This window comes from Dipodomys spectabilis, unplaced genomic scaffold, assembly GCF_019054845.1.
Source record: "Dipodomys spectabilis isolate Male_0828 unplaced genomic scaffold, ASM1905484v1 ptg000043l, whole genome shotgun sequence".
In the NCBI taxonomy this organism is placed as follows: domain Eukaryota; kingdom Metazoa; phylum Chordata; class Mammalia; order Rodentia; family Heteromyidae; genus Dipodomys; species Dipodomys spectabilis.
In genome coordinates this window covers 6383189-6400187 of record NW_024870720.1, presented here as the reverse complement: position 1 = coordinate 6400187, position 16999 = coordinate 6383189, and the positions used below count along the sequence as shown (strand labels likewise).

General features: G+C 41.0%; 1 protein-coding gene across 5 annotated transcripts in view; it reads right to left on the bottom strand.

Annotated features, from left to right (window-relative positions):
• Positions 1 to 16999, bottom strand: part of Tbc1d1 (TBC1 domain family member 1) — a 186544-nt gene that overhangs the window by 112545 nt on the left and 57000 nt on the right. The window lies entirely within an intron of this gene.

Sequence of the window (16999 nt, the reverse complement as noted above, 5' to 3'; positions counted from 1 at the left end):
AGGGCCTGCCAAAAAGTACAAAGCCCTGATTTAAGGAAGTGTGACAATGTTTTACACAACCATGTGCACCCCAGCCAGACAGGAAGTTTAGTTCCTCACTCCTACAGTGTGTAAATGACTGATGAAAGAATCATGGAGCAGCTGAGGAGTGAGAAATGCCAGCCTCTCAAGCAATGGCCATACAGCTCTCTACAGTAAAGCTGACTAAAACTGCTAATAGGGTGGGAGAGATGAGGAGGAAACCAGAGACCTAACTGACTGCTCAGTGTTGCAGCAGAACCATTGAGGCAAGATTGCACCTAGTACTCAGCTGACATTTCTCTTTGTTTAGGGACATTATATGCCCGAACAATAAATGAAATTGCAAAGATAATAGTGAAACCAGAGACGTGCTGGGGCTTGGAATTCTCTCACTCCACTGGCATTATTGCCAAAAATTGTGACTGAACAAAAACAGGAAGTAGTAGTAGTAGTAAATGTATGTTGAAAAAGTAGTACAAAACATGCTGTTTCTTCTACTTATTTTCAGAAAGAGATACAGTTTTAAAAGTACTTATCAACAAAAAGAATAATTCACATGTGGTGGTACATGCCTACAAACCTAGGAGGCATGAGTAGGAAGATTGAGTTCAAGGCTAGCCCTGGGCAATAACATGATATGCTATTCAAAAATAAAGCAAAAAAAAAAGTAACAGGGGACATGACTCAAGTGTTATAGCATCTGCCAAGCAAGCACAAGGCCCTGAGTTCAAATCACAGTATTGCCAAAAGCTCTGCATAGTAGGAATATGGTATTATTGTTATCTACATGCATTTTTCTATAGCTTACTTATACTGCTTTTATAATTTTTTTTAATATTCTCAATTTTTCCTCACACCAGTCTTGCTAAGGTTATTGTCTACTGTTAGAAAGGTCTTTCAGAGACAAAATTGTAAAAATTGAAAAACAGCTTGACTTTAAATATGAGGATAAATGATTTCAATGAACAAATCAAATGGCACATTTTTAAATTATGTATTATACAAAAGCTTTAAGTAATAAAAATAAAATTTTAAACAAACTTCAAAAATCTTTAGAAATCCAAAACTTTAAATCCTATACTATAAGAAATATTTAAAAGCCTCTTTGGGGAGACTGAGGAAAGGGGTGACTCTGATCAAGATGTATTCACAAACTGCTCTGTGGAATGGCAACTCCCTTGTGTACAACTAAAGACAATAAAAATGTATTTTTTAAAAAGAGTGTCTCTGAGTGTACACAGGTAAGGAAAAAACTTGTAGATTAAGTTAAAACTGTGGCAATACCAAGAAATGGCTGCCATATGAAGCTGACAGGTTTGATAAGCCATGAGCCTCTTCATCAAATAAACATTCTCATACCTCAGGAATTACAGTAAAGTGATATAACCACATAAAAATGATTATATTACATTGTAGACACAGTACAGAATCATCTTGACATCGTATAACTTTTTTGTTTTGATTTTTGTTTGTACCAGTACGAGGGCTTAAACTCAGGGCCTGGATGCTATACTTTAGCTTTTTCAGCTCAAGGCTGGTACTCTACCATTTGAACCACAACCCCACTCCCAGCTTTCTGGTGGTTAAAGATCAGAGTCTCACTGACTTTTCCAGCCCAGGTTGGCTTCAAATCTCAAATCTCTGCCTCCTGAGTAGCTAGGACTACAGGTGTTTAAGAAAAACAACAGCAAAATAATTCATAGCATAGGACTACCTATGAATATTCAGTGCCTCCCACCTTGCAAACAAAAACCCATGTATGGTTTGGCTCAGTCCTGCTGATATTGCTGGCTGATGGCTTTATGCAATCTGCACAGATAGAGCAGCCCTGTAAAGACATGTTGCCAACCTGTGAGGTCCATGACGATTTCCAAACAAATGTGTGAAAATTAAACTTATTAATACACTCGGTGTCACCTGTTACAGAACTCAGTTCTGGTATGTCTTGTAAATATCTGTTCACAATTTTTAGATACATCATACTAGCCTTTATAGCATTGCTTGCACTCTTCAGTAAACCTATCACATACATAGTGAAGAATCCTGAGCTTCCTTCAGATCAGTGACAGAAACACGTCTTTCTCACATCATTTTGGCCTAAGCAGTCACTCTTTTTCTGTAATCTTAATCAGCAGGTAAATCAGAACTTTAGCCAAAACTGATGTTGTGTTGTGTGTGTGTGTGTGTGTGTGTGTGTGTGTGTGTGTGTGTGTGTGTGTGTGTGTGTGTGTGTGTGTGTGTGTGTCACTCTACCAAGCTAATTCCTGAAGCTTGAACTCAGGACTTGGGCACTGTTGTGCTTTTGTACTCAAGACTAGGACTTTACCACTTGAGTGACAACTACATTTCCGACTTTTTGGTGGTTAATTGAAGAAAGTTTCAGGCACTTTCTTGTCCAGGCTGGCTTTGAATAGTGATCCTCAAATCTAAACCTGAGTAATTATGATTACAGGTGTGAGCCTCAGATGTCCAGAAAACCAATAAAGTAGTATCACCTATTTTACACTTTACACACTTTAGACTTTATGCAATACTAAGTGTAACAATAACACCTTAATAACAGTAACAACACTGTGTTGCTCCTTTGCTTTCTCCCAGTTAAAAATGTTAGATAAAGCCGGTGCCAGTGGCTCACACCTGCTATCCTAGCTATTCAGGAGGCTGAGATCTGAGAATCGTGGTTCTAAGCCAGCCCAGGCACAAAAGACTATGAGACACTTATCTCCAATAAACCACCAGAATACCAGAAGTGGCCTGTGGCTCAAGTGGTAGAGCGCTAGCCTTGAGCTGAAGAGCTGAAAGACAGTGCCCAGGCCCAGAGTTCAAGCCTCACAACTAATAAACAAACAAATAAATAAATAAAAGTTAGATGGCTTTAACAAGTTTACAAAACTTAGATTGTAGCTTAGTGAAGTGTTACTTCGATAGCAGAATTGAGCAGCAAATACTTGCTTCTGTTCTCACAGGTAAAGGAATTCAATCAAAAATATAGACGACAGCCAAGTACCAATGGATGTTCTAAAACAGCAGGAACATGCCAATATATGTAAAGAGTAAATATGGACCTTGTAAAACACAAAAACAGCAAGGTTAAGGGGGAAAAAATGGTCTCAGATGATTAACTATCCGTGAGGTAAGACACAGCTTGCCAAAAGTTCATGTGAAGTAGATTTAAGGATTTTAGCTGATTGTAAGCCCAGGATAAGCCTGCAGAATGGCCTGGATGCCACAATGACAAGCAACCAAAAAACTAAGCCATTAAGAGAAATGTCCTCCTTACATCAAGAGAGGGTCACAGCTAGACTCTTCTTCTTGCTAATCAGGCCACACAGGAGGTTTCATTTCTGGTTTCAGGAGACTTTAAAAACCACAGTAACAACTGTGGGGTGTCACAGTGTCTGCAAACCACCAAGCAGAAACTGGGAGGAGGAGCTGAGGGCTCATCTGGGGTTGGGGAGGACCAGGAACAAACGGTGAGAGGGGCATCAAGAGGTCTTAGAGCTCTTGGAAAGTGATTTTTGAATGCCACACTGTACTCCATAAATATGTACAAGTATGAGTCCATTAAAATTTTTTAAATCTATATTCAATGCCAAAAAAAGACAAAATAGACACTAGAACCTGCCTCTGTCTTCTAGGCTTTGCTAGGGGTCAGCAACAGGTTTCAGCAGGTAGGAGTTTGAAGACACGGTTCTCTCCCAGCAGCCGGTGGCTCCTCTACTGGGAGGGAGACTGATTTGTCTTCAGGAGGTCAGATATTCTACACTCAGGAACAATCCCAGAGAACACCATACAAACCAAGGCCAACACGAGATAAAGGCTGGCTTGCAGCAGCCCAAGAGCTGCTGCTGAGAACGTGCCCAGAGCTGGCTGTTCCTCCCATGCCAGGGGAGCACTAAAGTGTGTCCAAAAGCTTCTGCAGCTCACCGGAGCTGAACTTTGATCCACCCACTACAATCAAGGAACAAGATTCCAGCAGAATCTGTAGTCACTGAATCCTAACAACATTTTCAAAAGTGACACTTCATCTTGATTTGCCAGGGCAAAGGAAAAAACAAAACACTAGAGATTAGCCTTTTAGGGAGGCAGGGTAGTAAATCTTACTGAGATGGCCTCCTTTCAAATGTAGCTAATGAAATGCTCTTCCACTGCAGACATCCTGGAGAACTATGTTCTGCTTTTCTTTCTCAGGACCTGCTCTCAGATCTGCTCCCCCCCCCACTCCTGCCAAGGTCCACAAATATGATTTCTTAATCTTTATCTATACCTCTGAATTCTTCCCTAAATATGACTCACATTTCCACCTCAAGAATCACCTAGACTTTAAGACACCTTGATTTTAAAAACACCCAAATCTGCTGGGCACAGGTGGCCCATGCCTGTAATCCTAGCTACTCAGGAGGCTGAGGTCTAAGGATTGAGGTTCAAGGCCACAGTAAAGTCTATGAGAGTCTTATTTAAAATTAACTACCAAAAAGCTAAAAGGAGCTGTGGCTCAAGTGGTAGAGTGCCAGGTTTGAATAAAAAAGCTAAGAGACAGTATGTAGGCCCTAAGCCCCAGAACCAGCACAAAACCAAAGCAAACAAAAGAAAAAAATCCACATAAAATTCAAGCTCTTCCCCCTGAAATCTTTCTCCTCCATTTTGGTTTACCAACTGAGTTTGGAACATGGAAAGTGGCTCATACACATTTCCCCTTGTTCCATCTTTCATTAGCCATCAGTATATATTCTCTCTCGGCATGAGCCCCAAATGATAATTCAGACCTGCACTTAGCTCAGCCAGATCCTAAAAAGATTCCTAATCCCACCTGAGGCCCAGCCTCTAGGCCTAACCTTGCATCTAAGCATCCTGTTCTCCATCTCAGCCTCATCTTTCAGAAGCACAGTTCCAATGGAGTCAGGCTCTCAGGAGAGCCTTGTAGATCTTCTCTTCAACCTCTAATCAAAACAGTCAACCTGCAGACCCTCTTTTGCTGCCTTATTTCACTTGGTTTACCAACCACATTTTACAGGAGTCCTGAGCCTGTCCAAGTCCCACCTCTATATCATTGGTTATGCAGCTTCTCCTATCTGGACTGTCAAATCTCACAGCTGGGATGGGAACCACCAACCACTCATTCAACCTATTCATTTCAATGGTCAGGAAATAAGGACACAAAAGGCTGGAATAATAGGCACCAGGTCACAGAGTCAGGCTGCAGAAATGAACCTCCCGTTTTTCTAGATCACACTAAGTCCTAATGTCTGCTTTTAATCTGGATGAAATGTCTTCGCTATAAAATTTCCTTATTGGTCTAAAATGTCTAAGAAGGAAGGGAGGAAGGGAGAGAGGGATGCAGAATTGAAAGTCTGCTTTACAGAACATCAGGGTACTATATTCCTATGCATTGCTTTATGGTTTTTGGTTTTGTTTTTATGTTAGTCCTGGGGCTTGAACTCAGCTGTCCCTGAGGGTTGTTTTTGTTGTTGTTGTTGTTGTTTTTGTTTGTTTTTGCTCAAGGCTAGCACTGTACTACTAGAGCCATAGCTCCAATTGAGATTTTTTTGGTAATTTGAAAAAAAGAATCTCACTGGTTTTCCAGCCCAGGCTGGCTTCCAACCATGATCCTCAGATCTCAGCCTCATCAGTAGCTAGGATTACAGGTGTGAGCCATCAGTGCCTGGCACATTCATGTGTTTTTAGAAATGGGATACAATTTGGAATCCTTTCCAGTCACCAGGCTTTGAACATAGATGTTTAAAAGGAACAAAAAATTACAAACTCACCACGCATAAGACTTTTGCTTTGTGTTTCTGAAATCTAATTGTATAAGCTCTACAATTCTATATTTAGAAACTTGTGAATTTTTTAACATTAAAAAAGACACAATGGAGAATAACACAATAGGCCTGAGTAAATGTCTGCAAGCAAATATTGTCTCAAAACTCTTCGTTTATTTTCACCTAATGACTGGTTTCCTTTGGGTCCACCCTGTAAAAAGAACTTTCTCAAAATATCATTCTTGGTTTATTCTTTATGTTTGGCAGGCCTACAATTATAAACTCTACCAATAAATAGGCTTCCTTCCTATTGTGACGTTTTCTAAAATTGAAGAATCTATGTTTTGGGCTGGCAAATTACTTTCTGATAATGAACACGTTCTTCAGTGTTTTTGTTGTTGTTGGTGGTGGTGGTGGTGGCACTGGTTTCTTTTTGTGCCAGTTCTAGGGCTCGAATGCAGGGCCTGGTACTGTCCTTTAGCTTTCTGGTTCAAGACTAGCACTCTGCCACTTCAGCCACAGTCCCACTTCCGGCTTGATGATTAACTGGAGATTAAAGTCTCACGAACTTTCTTTCCCACCCAGGCTGACTTTGAATCTTGATTCTTAGATCTCAGCATCCTGAGTAGCCAGGATTACAGGGGTGAGTCACTGCTACCAGACTCTTCAGTGTTGACAAACTACCAGAAACTGTAGAATAGAATCCCCCATCTATTTTAGATAAGGGAAAACAAAGGTTCAGAATATGACCTTAGGTAAGTGCCCAGGCCCTGACCTAGGGACAGTGCTCAAGCCTTGTGTTCAAGCCCTAGGACTGGCACAAAAACAAACCACCACCAACAATAATAAAAATACTCAAAAGGTAGAAGCCAATCTCATTTTCTCTGCCCCATTCTGCTCTTATCTGATCTATTACTGGTGGCCTGATGAAAGCAATTTCTTCTTGTTCAGTGTTACCTAGCCAGGGTTTATGTTTAACTCATGTGCAGAATAATAAACAACAGATAGAATTTAGATATTACAAAGATTGCTAAATGATGTAAAGTGTCAGAACATCTTGTTTTAATCTTAGTTGTACCTCTGGGAGAGCCATCGCACCTGTGGGGAACTTCAAGTTTTTCATCTTTGAACAACAACAAGGCAAATGCAAAAGTCTTCTCAACCCACAAATTCAAAGCTGCTGCTGCACTGCTCTAAAAATGCTATGTGATCAAACCCTCAGCAGTGTGTTTACCAATAAACACATTGACCGATAAAGAGAAGTAAATGCCCACGGTCCTTCTACTGCTGATGGGGAGGGAAGGAATTTGTCCCAGTCCAATGATTCTGGAGCCTTCACTCCTCATCAGAGGTGGACCATCAAAGATGCTAAGCCTGACCGGTAGTCAGAGATTCCAATTCTGAAAAAGACCAATCAGTGACCACACAACACAATGTGCTCATTTTACATATCACGATTTAAGCCCACCAGAGTGTAATCTGCCCAAGATCAAGACGTTCACTAGTTAGTCATCTAGTTATTTCTACACAAACTCTAGTTGAAGAAAGCCTGAGTTTACATTTATCTACATCATGTCACTTTGCACCCAAACAAGATGAGCAATGGGCCATGATCACATTCCTATGTCATCCTACCAAGGCTAAACTGCAAATAAGAGTAAACCTGGGCCCCCAGCCTTCAATGCTTACTTCCACTCTGCCACACCATTATATTTAGAGGAAATGCCATCATGGTGGGGATTCTCTGAGGAAGTTATTCAGAAAAGACAAAATACAGAGAGCTTTCCAGATAAATGAAATACACATAAAACATGACTTCATGTGCTTTGAAAGGAATGTCAGTTTCTGAGATGTAGTAACAATCTAAAACCCTCAACAATGCTGGTCGCCAGTGGCTCACACCTGTAATCCTAGCTACTCAGGAGGTTGAGATCTGAGGATTGAGGTTCAAAGCTAGCCCAGGCATGAAAGTCCATGAGACTCTGATCTCAAATAAACCACCAGAAAACCGGAAGTAGCACTGTGGCTCAAGTGGTAGAGTGCTTGCCTTGAGCTGACAAGCTGAGGGACAGTGCTCATGCCCAGAGTTCAAGCCCCATTACTGACAAAAAAAAAAAAAAAACACCTCAACAAGATAACAAGAAAATGGTAACTCAGGTTATGGTCACATCAAAACTAACTTCCTGTGGTCTATCATTTAACTGCCCTTCATGTTCTTCTGATCTTGACAACTCTTTCATCTTCCCAGGAATTTCTCTTTTCTTGTTTTCCTCCCTCCTTAACCAAGAACATCATGAAATTCAGGGATATTGAAATATATAGTTACATTTCCTAAATAGTTTCGAGCTTGTATACCTTTTTTTAAAAAAAAAAGTTAGTTGGACATTTTATGCTTATCATCTAAGAGAGTGAAAAAAGTTCACATTCTAAAAACATACTACCACCACTTCTTTATTAGAGACAACATAGATAAAACATGAAATCTGAGCCAGAAAATTCATGCTTTAATTTTAATGGCTGTGACATCTTATCACATCATTAACAGTATACCACATTCTTCAAAAATGTAAGTGAATGGATTTCAAGTATTGTCCTTACCACAAAAAACAATAACCATGTGAAGTAATACATTTTAGCTAAATGTAGTCATTTTACAGTGTTACTACACATTAAAGCATCATGTTAAACATAGCAAATATATACCAATTTGTGCCTATTTAAAATATAATTATAAACTATATATGAGTTGCCAGTGGCTCACATCTGCAGTCATAAAGTACTTGGTAAACTGAGATTAAGAGTCAAGTTCGAAGCCAACACAGGCAGAAAAGTTTTCAACTGGTTATGTTATCCCAAGATAGTAGCTGAGATTGGGAGGACCTTGGTTTCAGGCCAGCCTTGGCAGAAAAGTGCAAGAGTCCCCATATCAATGGAGGGAAATTGTGAAGATGGCTGTCATCCCAGAAACTAAGGAAAGCCTAAAGCAGATGTGTGCCCAGGCAGGAAGAGTCTATCTTAAAAATAACCAGCTAAAAGCAGGGATGGAGGTATGACTTAAGCAGTACCAGTGGGTGCATGAAGCTCTGAGTAAGGCTAGCAACACAATTATCCTGAGAATTACATAAATCACAGAACGTGGTTACTCTCATCACCACAGTGGTACATGTGAAGTATTCCAGAATATAATCTTCTCTTTCCCTCCTTGTTGTATTTGTGATCAGTTTAAATGCCCTTGAAATGCCTCTTAAATGCCCTTCGCAGGTAATATTTTTCCCGGAAAAAAAAAATCAATCTCCTAGATTAAAGAAGAAATACATTTCACTTCTACTTCATCTTGCAAGGCTGCCTCTCTGAAAAGAGCTAAAGCAATCAGTGGGTTGCTGTGACCTCTTGGGAGGGATCAAAGCCACCACCTCAATTTTAACCATTTTCACGCCCTGTAAATACTCAGACCATGCTTGTTTCCTGCATATAATTCATACAAACAGGCTGCAGATAGGTAACTTCTGTGACACCTCACATGTCAAAGGATGCATGCCCACCCCAACCCCAAGACTTTGTTTCCTTACCCAGTTCCCTACTGCCATCTTGACATGAAATTTTCAGTTCTAATTATTCTGAAATGCAATATTCTGTTCTAAAGACTTAGTTTTGAATTCAGTAGAACATTCTGAAGACAGAGTAAAACCAAGCCATCATGGCAACATTACCAAAGTACAAAAAAGATCAGGTGTCAGCCAGACCTATGGCTCATACCTGTAATCGTAGCTACTCCCGAGGCTGAGATGTGAGAGTTCCAGTTCAAAGCAAGCCTGGGCAGAAAAGTCTGCAAGATTCTGATCTCCAATTAGCCACCAAAAAGCTGGAAGTAGACCTATGACTCAAATGGTAGTGCACCAGCCTTGAGCAACAAAGCAGCATTTAGCCTGGAGTTCAAGCACCAGTACCAGCATGCCTTGTGTATGTACACACACACACACACACACACACACAAGCACATATACACACACATACACCAGGAGTAAAGTAACTCGGGTCTAAGTTCTGCCATAAACTAGCTGTAGGGTCTTATTTACATCAAGGACTTCACGGCTCTGAGTCTCAGCTTCTGATGCAGAAATTAATCCACAACTACCGTCGGCTTACTGCATAATTATGTGATGAAATTACACCAACACAACCACCATGCTTGCCACAAGTATTGGCAATGTATGCGAAATGAGGGAGCAGGGTCACTCCCAACTCATTCTCACTGGGTCTGGCTAATTGACTTAACGTAACATGCCTTCCTCCAGGGTAAAAATGGCTGGTCTCAAAAACAAGGTCAACAGAGTTGGCAAACAACCCTGAATAATTCTGAAACATGGAGAGAACTACCACTATTATTTCCTAACTCGTCCTTTTCATCGTCTACTCCATCATAACCTGCAATTACACTTGTCTGAAGATTTCACTCAGACCTCATCTTCCAGTCTCCCCAGAAACCTGGCTCAGTGATTCCCTGAGCATACATCTATATTATCCCATTACAAGTAAATTATCTTCACATCTCTCCTCTCTCCACTAGACTGTAAGAGACTCAAAAGCTGGATGGTGTCTTCTCAACTCGGTACCCACAGCACTCAACCCCACATGTGTGCAACAGCCCATTCAACCAGGTTTGAAACAGTCTATATGTGCAGATGATCGTCACAATTTCCTAAATGGATTTTTATATTATTCAATTAGAAATAGATCTATTTTTTAATACAAAGAAAAACAGGACAAATAAATGTGGAGCTCATTTTACAGATAAGAAAACAGGCTTAACAAAGTTAACATAGCTAATCAAAGTAAGTTAACAGAGCCCATGAAAACAATATACATGCAAAGAATCAAAATGTATGAAAATGAAGGAAATTCTTTTTCCATGTGTCTTTCAGATAAACCTAACAAAACAATGAAGGGTACCAGCTTATCACTCTCCCAGTCATAAAAACAGAAATAATAAAATTTTACAACAAGGAAGTCAGACACTTTGGTTTAGATTCACAAACAACTAAGCAAAAATGTGTTTTTCTACAGAAGTTACAGGTATTCCCAAATAGCATTGTGTATTATGAAGTAAGAATCAAAAGGACCAATTTATTTGTTCTGCTCCTAAAAGTTAATCAAGGTTACAGGCTCATACCTATAACCTTAGCTACTCAGAAAGCTGAGATCAGGAGTTGGAGGTTCAGAGCCAGCCCAGGGACAATGTTTCCAAGACTCTATTTCAAACAATAGCTGGGCATGGTGGTAAGAATCTGTTATCACAGTATGATATAAATTGGAGGATCACAGTCCATGCTAGCCTGAACAAAAAGTAAGACCCTATCCCAAAAATAACCAGAGCAAAAATCTGGAGGCATGGTAAAGCACTGGCCTAACAAGTGTAAAGACCAGAGTTCAAACCTTAGCATCAGAGGGGGGAAAATTAATCAAAAGAAAAGGACTCCACATTATACGTCACTAGGAACTACATGTTAAAACAATCATGAAAATAAAATAAAATAACCATGAGATACCATTACATAGCTACAAAAATAGTCAAAATCTAGAACATTACATCATCAAATCCTGGTGAGGTTGTGCTATAAAAGGAACTCATTCATTGATGCTATGAATACAACATGGCATAGCTACAATCTGGCAGTATACAATCTGGCAATAGTGTTTCCATTTATCTCCCCCAAAGAGTAAAAACGTATGCCCATAGGGAAAAAAAAATCTACACTCAGCTGTTCACAGTAGCTTTATTTATAACTGCAAAAACTTTAAAGCAACTTACAAGATCCATTCAACTCTGCTCTTCTAAAGGTGGGCAAACCAATAGGACATGCAAATAATGGACTGTCACTGAAAAGAAATGAGCTATCAAGCCATACAAAGATATGGAAGGCAGGTACCAGTAGGTCATACCTGTAATCCTTAATACTCAAGAGGCTGAGACCTGAGGATCATAGTTTGAAGCCAGCTCGGGCTGGAAAGTTAGTAAGACTCTTATCTCCACTAAACTACCAAAAAAGCTGGAAGTGAAGCTATAGCTCAAGTGAAACAGTGCTAGCCTTGAGAAGAAGCTCAAGGAAGGTGCCAGGTCCTGAGTTAGAGCTCCAGGACTGGCACTTATTATTAAAAAAAATAGGAAGACATAAATGCCTATTACTAAGTAAAAGGAGTCAATCTCCATACTGTAGGATTCCAACTGTATAACGTTCTCTATAGGCAACATTACAGAGCCTAAAAAGATGACTTGTCTTGGGTTCAGAAGGGAGAGAGGAATAGACAGCATAAACAATATGGATGGAAGTGATACTCTTCAATGTACTATGACAAGCTGATAAATGTCACTACACCAAATTCACACAGTGTATAATGCCAATGCAAATAATGGGCTCTCATGACAATGTTTTGATATGGGTTCACTGATGTTAATAAATGCACAGCTCTGCTGAAATTCTGGTCCAGATTATACAGCTTACTTAGCAGAGGCAGCAGATTTTTCAAATTCAAAGAATAGTTTGACTGTGACATTAATCTGTGATACTCTGCAAAGCCAAACCAACAAAGGACTCACTTCAAGCAAGACAGAAGAACTGATACCTAAAGAAATACTCAAAAGGGGCTGGGAAGGTGGCTCAGTGGTAGAGCGCTTGCCTTGCATGCCTGAGGCCCTGGGTTCGATTCCTCAGCAACACATAAGCAAAAAGAAAAAAGCCGGAAGTGGCGCTGTGGCTCAAGTGGTAGAGCGCTAGCCTTGAGCTGAAGAGCTGAGGGACAGCACCCAGGCCCAGAGTTCAGGCCCCATGACCAGACCCCCCCCAAAAAAATACTCAAAAGTTACAGATAGGTTTCTGTGCTGTGGGCTGCTAAACACAAGAGCAAGTCCAAGTGGCAAGTTGGGCTGTTCTAGTCTGCTGGAGGCCTCAAAGGTAAATTAACAAACCTGGGGTCAAGACAGGTCTGCCTAAATGCTGTGGTTTGGAGAAGCTAGATCAAAGGATATGAAGTACTTGTATTCAAAACATAAGAAGAAATTAGGGGGCTGGGAAGGTGGCTCAGTGGTAGAGCGCTTGCCTTGCATGCATGAGGCCCTGGATTCTATTCCTCAGCACCACATAAGCAAAATGAAAAAAGCCGGAAGTGGTGCTGTGGCTCAAGTGGTAGAGAGCTAGCCTTGAGCTGAAGAGCTGAGGGACACGTGCAGGCCCAGAGTTCAGGCCCCACGACCAGCCCCCCCCAAAAAAAGAAGAAGAAGAAATTAGGCCAGACATCAGTGGTTCACATCTGTAATCTTAGTTACTCCGAAGACTAAGATTTGAGCATCCCAATTCAAACACAGGCCAACCAAAAAAGTCTTATCTTAAAGCCAGCCCCCAGAAGAAAGTATCTTATCTCCAAATAACCAACAAAAAGCCAAGAGTGGAGGTAGGATTGAAGTGAAGAGCCCAACCTTGAGCAGAAAAAGTTGAGCAAGAGCATGCGGTTCAGTTTACGCCCCAGCACACACGCACATATGCTTAGATGCCTGGGTCATCTGAACCAATCTCAGACATAAAAGATAGTAAAGCCTGGCGCCGGTGGTTCATGCCTGTAATCCTAGCTACTCAGGAGGCTGAGATCTGAGGATCTCGGTTCAAAGCCAGCCTGGGCAGGAAAGGCCATGAAACTCTTATCTCCAATAAGCCACCAGAAAACCAGAAGTGGCACTGTGGCTAAAGTGGTAAAGCGCTCACCTTGAGCTGAAGAGCTGAGGGACAGCACTCAAACCCAGAGTTCAAGTCCCAAGACCAACCAAAAAAAAAGACAGTAAAGCCACTGGGTTACATCATTTCAGAAGATAACAATGTTCCTTCCTGACTATCTAAGTCTAAGCTACCACATTCACCTCCTACCAGAACCACAACAGCACCTAAGTGGTCACTCTGCTTCCATTCAAAACATACTATCAAGCTGATGTCAACCCTCCCTTTCGTACCCTCTATGGCTTCCCCCTGCACTTAAAAGCAAAGCCCAGCCCAGTACTCTCCCCAATCTTCACAGACAAATTCCCCAGCCTCAAGCTCACTCTATGCTCCAGCCACCAGACCTCCTTCTTGCTGCTCTGCTTGGGAGCATGCTGAGTGCCCTCTTGTTACTCATAGGAAATGCCACCCCACACCAGGCAGCCCCCAATTGGCTTCTTGAATGTGAAACTACCTTGGTGATCTATCTGCTTGCTGCTTTGCTGTCTCTCCCAACTACAATGTGAGCTCCATAAAAACCAGGATCTCTTGCTTGTGGCTAAATCCCCAGTTCATCAAACAGGGCCTGGCATACAGTAGCTTCATAAGTATCTGTGTAGAGAATGTTGTTGAATGAATGTTGAATGAGTGATGAGGATAAACCTATGTTTTAGGCAAAGTAAAATTAGAGGAAAATGCTTCATATAAAATATTGATTAGCAACCAATTACTTGTTTTAAAAAAGGATTCCTTCCCTAATGAATTTTTAAGCATTTGGCTTACAAAACTCCAGTATGCCTAATGTTTAAATGCCTAATGTAAATCTATTGAGCTTAGTGAACCAATTCCTCCAGGGTATAGATATTGCCTGGTACACAAAAGGTGCCCAATAAACATATGAGCACTGGAAAATAACCTAATACTCAGCATAAACTAATGAAAATGTACTTGGGTTTGAAACACAGCATGTCTGGCTGTGTAGATATAAAATCCATTATCATGTAATATTACCAGTAATCACAGTCACAATCTTTACAGACAGGTACAAATCCGAGCTAAATCAGAATGTTACCTAGCAGTTCTACAGTAAGATACATGGTGACATAGAAACAGTCAACAGGCAAGCTCCAAATTGCCAGGCTGCTGGAGACATCTGTGGGTTTTGTGCAAAATCATAAAGCCTGAAAACTTCCTTTTTGTTTAAAATCTATGTAAACATCAAGAATCCCCAGTGAAAGACTCAAAAATTGCACCCCATTGTCATATAATATACACTTGCACTGACGGTCTTATCATGTCTGATGAAAAACAAAAGCAGTGCAGTTTTTCTTTTTTAAACAAGTAACTTTTTCCTGTTTTGCCTTTATTTCTACATGATGAAAATGTTCACTCCTCACATTCGATATTCATATAAGAAAAACAAGTTCATGCTCAGGCGTCCACCTGCATCACTGAGACTCACTCCCCTTCTTTCCTACCAGCTGCAAAGGTCAGAATGGAAAATAAATCAGCCGAGTAATTGGATGTGTGAGTGCTGTGTGAAACGTGGGCTTTATGTGTATGTACGTGATCTTAAAGGGACATTGCATAAACAAATACAAATGCACTTTGGGATTCTGTACACTTTGCAAACTATCAGTGCCTTTTGCTACAGCCCATTCCCTTGTGTAGAAAATAAAGTGTGATGCCGGGCACCAGTGGCTCATGCCTGTAATCCTAGCTACTCAGGAGGCTGAGATCTGAGGATAGAGGTTCAAAGCCTGCCCTCGCAGCAAAGTCTGTGAAACTCTTATCTCCAATAAACCACCAGAAAACCGAAAGTGGCGCTTGTAGCTCAAGTGGTAGAACGCTAGCCTTGAGCTGAAGAGCTGAGGGACAGTGCTCAGGCTCAGAGTTCAAGCCCTATGACCGAAAAAATTAATTAATTAATTAATTAATTAAGTGTGTGGTAACTTGTTCCTGCACCGCAAGCCAAACCAGTCCCAGAGAAGATCACCCTTATAATCTAGCGCTCTACCACTTGAACCACAGCACCACTTCCAGCTTTTTCGGCTTATGTGGTGCTGAGGAATCGAACCCAGGGCCTTATGCATGCAAGACAAGCACTCTACCACTGAGCCACTTTCCCAGCCCCAACACTGTATTTTTTTAATAAACTTCAGATACGGTTTATATAATGGCTGCACCATCTAGAGATAATAAAATATAAAGTAAATACATTTTTAAAATAAATACATTTTTAAAAAAAACATGACGCAGGGGCTGGGAAGGTGGCTCAGTGGTAGAGTGCTTGCCTTGCATGCATGACGCCCTGGGTTCCTTTCCTAGCACCACATAAGCAAAAAAGAAAAAACCGGAAGTGGCACTGTGGCTGAAGTGGTAGAGTGCTAGCCTTGAGCTGAAGAGCTGAGGGACAGCGCCCAGGCACAGAGTGCAGGACCCATGACTGGACCCCACCCCCCAAAAAAAGTGACGCATTTGGATAAATTTTTCCCAAAAACACTGAATACATTTTTGCTATTGTTCTGGAGTTTAAAGAATAATTTAGGAAAAACAGAACCTAAATCAAGGTATCAGCATGTAGTTAGTTCACTTATATGAGCCCCAGAAGTACTGCTGCTTGGAGGAGGCTGAAAATCTTCCTAAGGGCCCCTCAACGAGTTTCTGAAATAAGGCTTTTACTGTCCCCTCCACAACAAGTAAACAAACATCCATCTCATTCCTATAGTGAATAGCAACTTATGAAATATGTTCTGGAAAGTACATAAACTTAAAAACAGGACAAGCAGTAGTTTGTTTTTTTTAAACAAGTAGTATATCCTTAAAACTTACACATGATTTTGGAAGAAAGCAACTCAATGAGTCTGGATTTGTTTGGGGAGGGAGATTTTTTTTCTCTTTTTGGCTTTACAGTCCAATATTACAGAACACCAGTATAAGCAATATAAAAGCAACCCAAGTTCCTAACCTACAATAAGCAAAATATCATCAGACAGCACATTCAGAATTACTTTTCTAAAATGCGCGATGTTCTTACGTTTAGCATGACTTTTACAAACGGTGACTTGTCAAACCAGGAAATGTGGGCATTACTTCAATACAAAACTCTAATGACTCAAAACTTTTACCCCCAGTGGTGAAGACCTGGCTGAATCATTATTTGCAGTGTCTATCGCAAGTAGGATTAACTGCTCTGAGTCTCCTCTTCCTCTCACAGGCGGAGCCACGTCTGCTCACAAGCAGGTATTCCCAAAGAAACGCACAGGGAAAGACAACTCTCTAACAGCCTCACAGCCCAACTGGAGACCGAACCACCACCTGTTGGGTATTTGTAAGGCAGCCTCTCCACCTGCGTCGCTCAGAACCCTTAGAAGGACCAGCAAAGGGCCTTAAGGGGATACAAGAACCAAAACGCTCACTCACCTAGGACCACGGGATTGCAGAACCAGAGCTCTCTGAACTGTGCTCTCCATT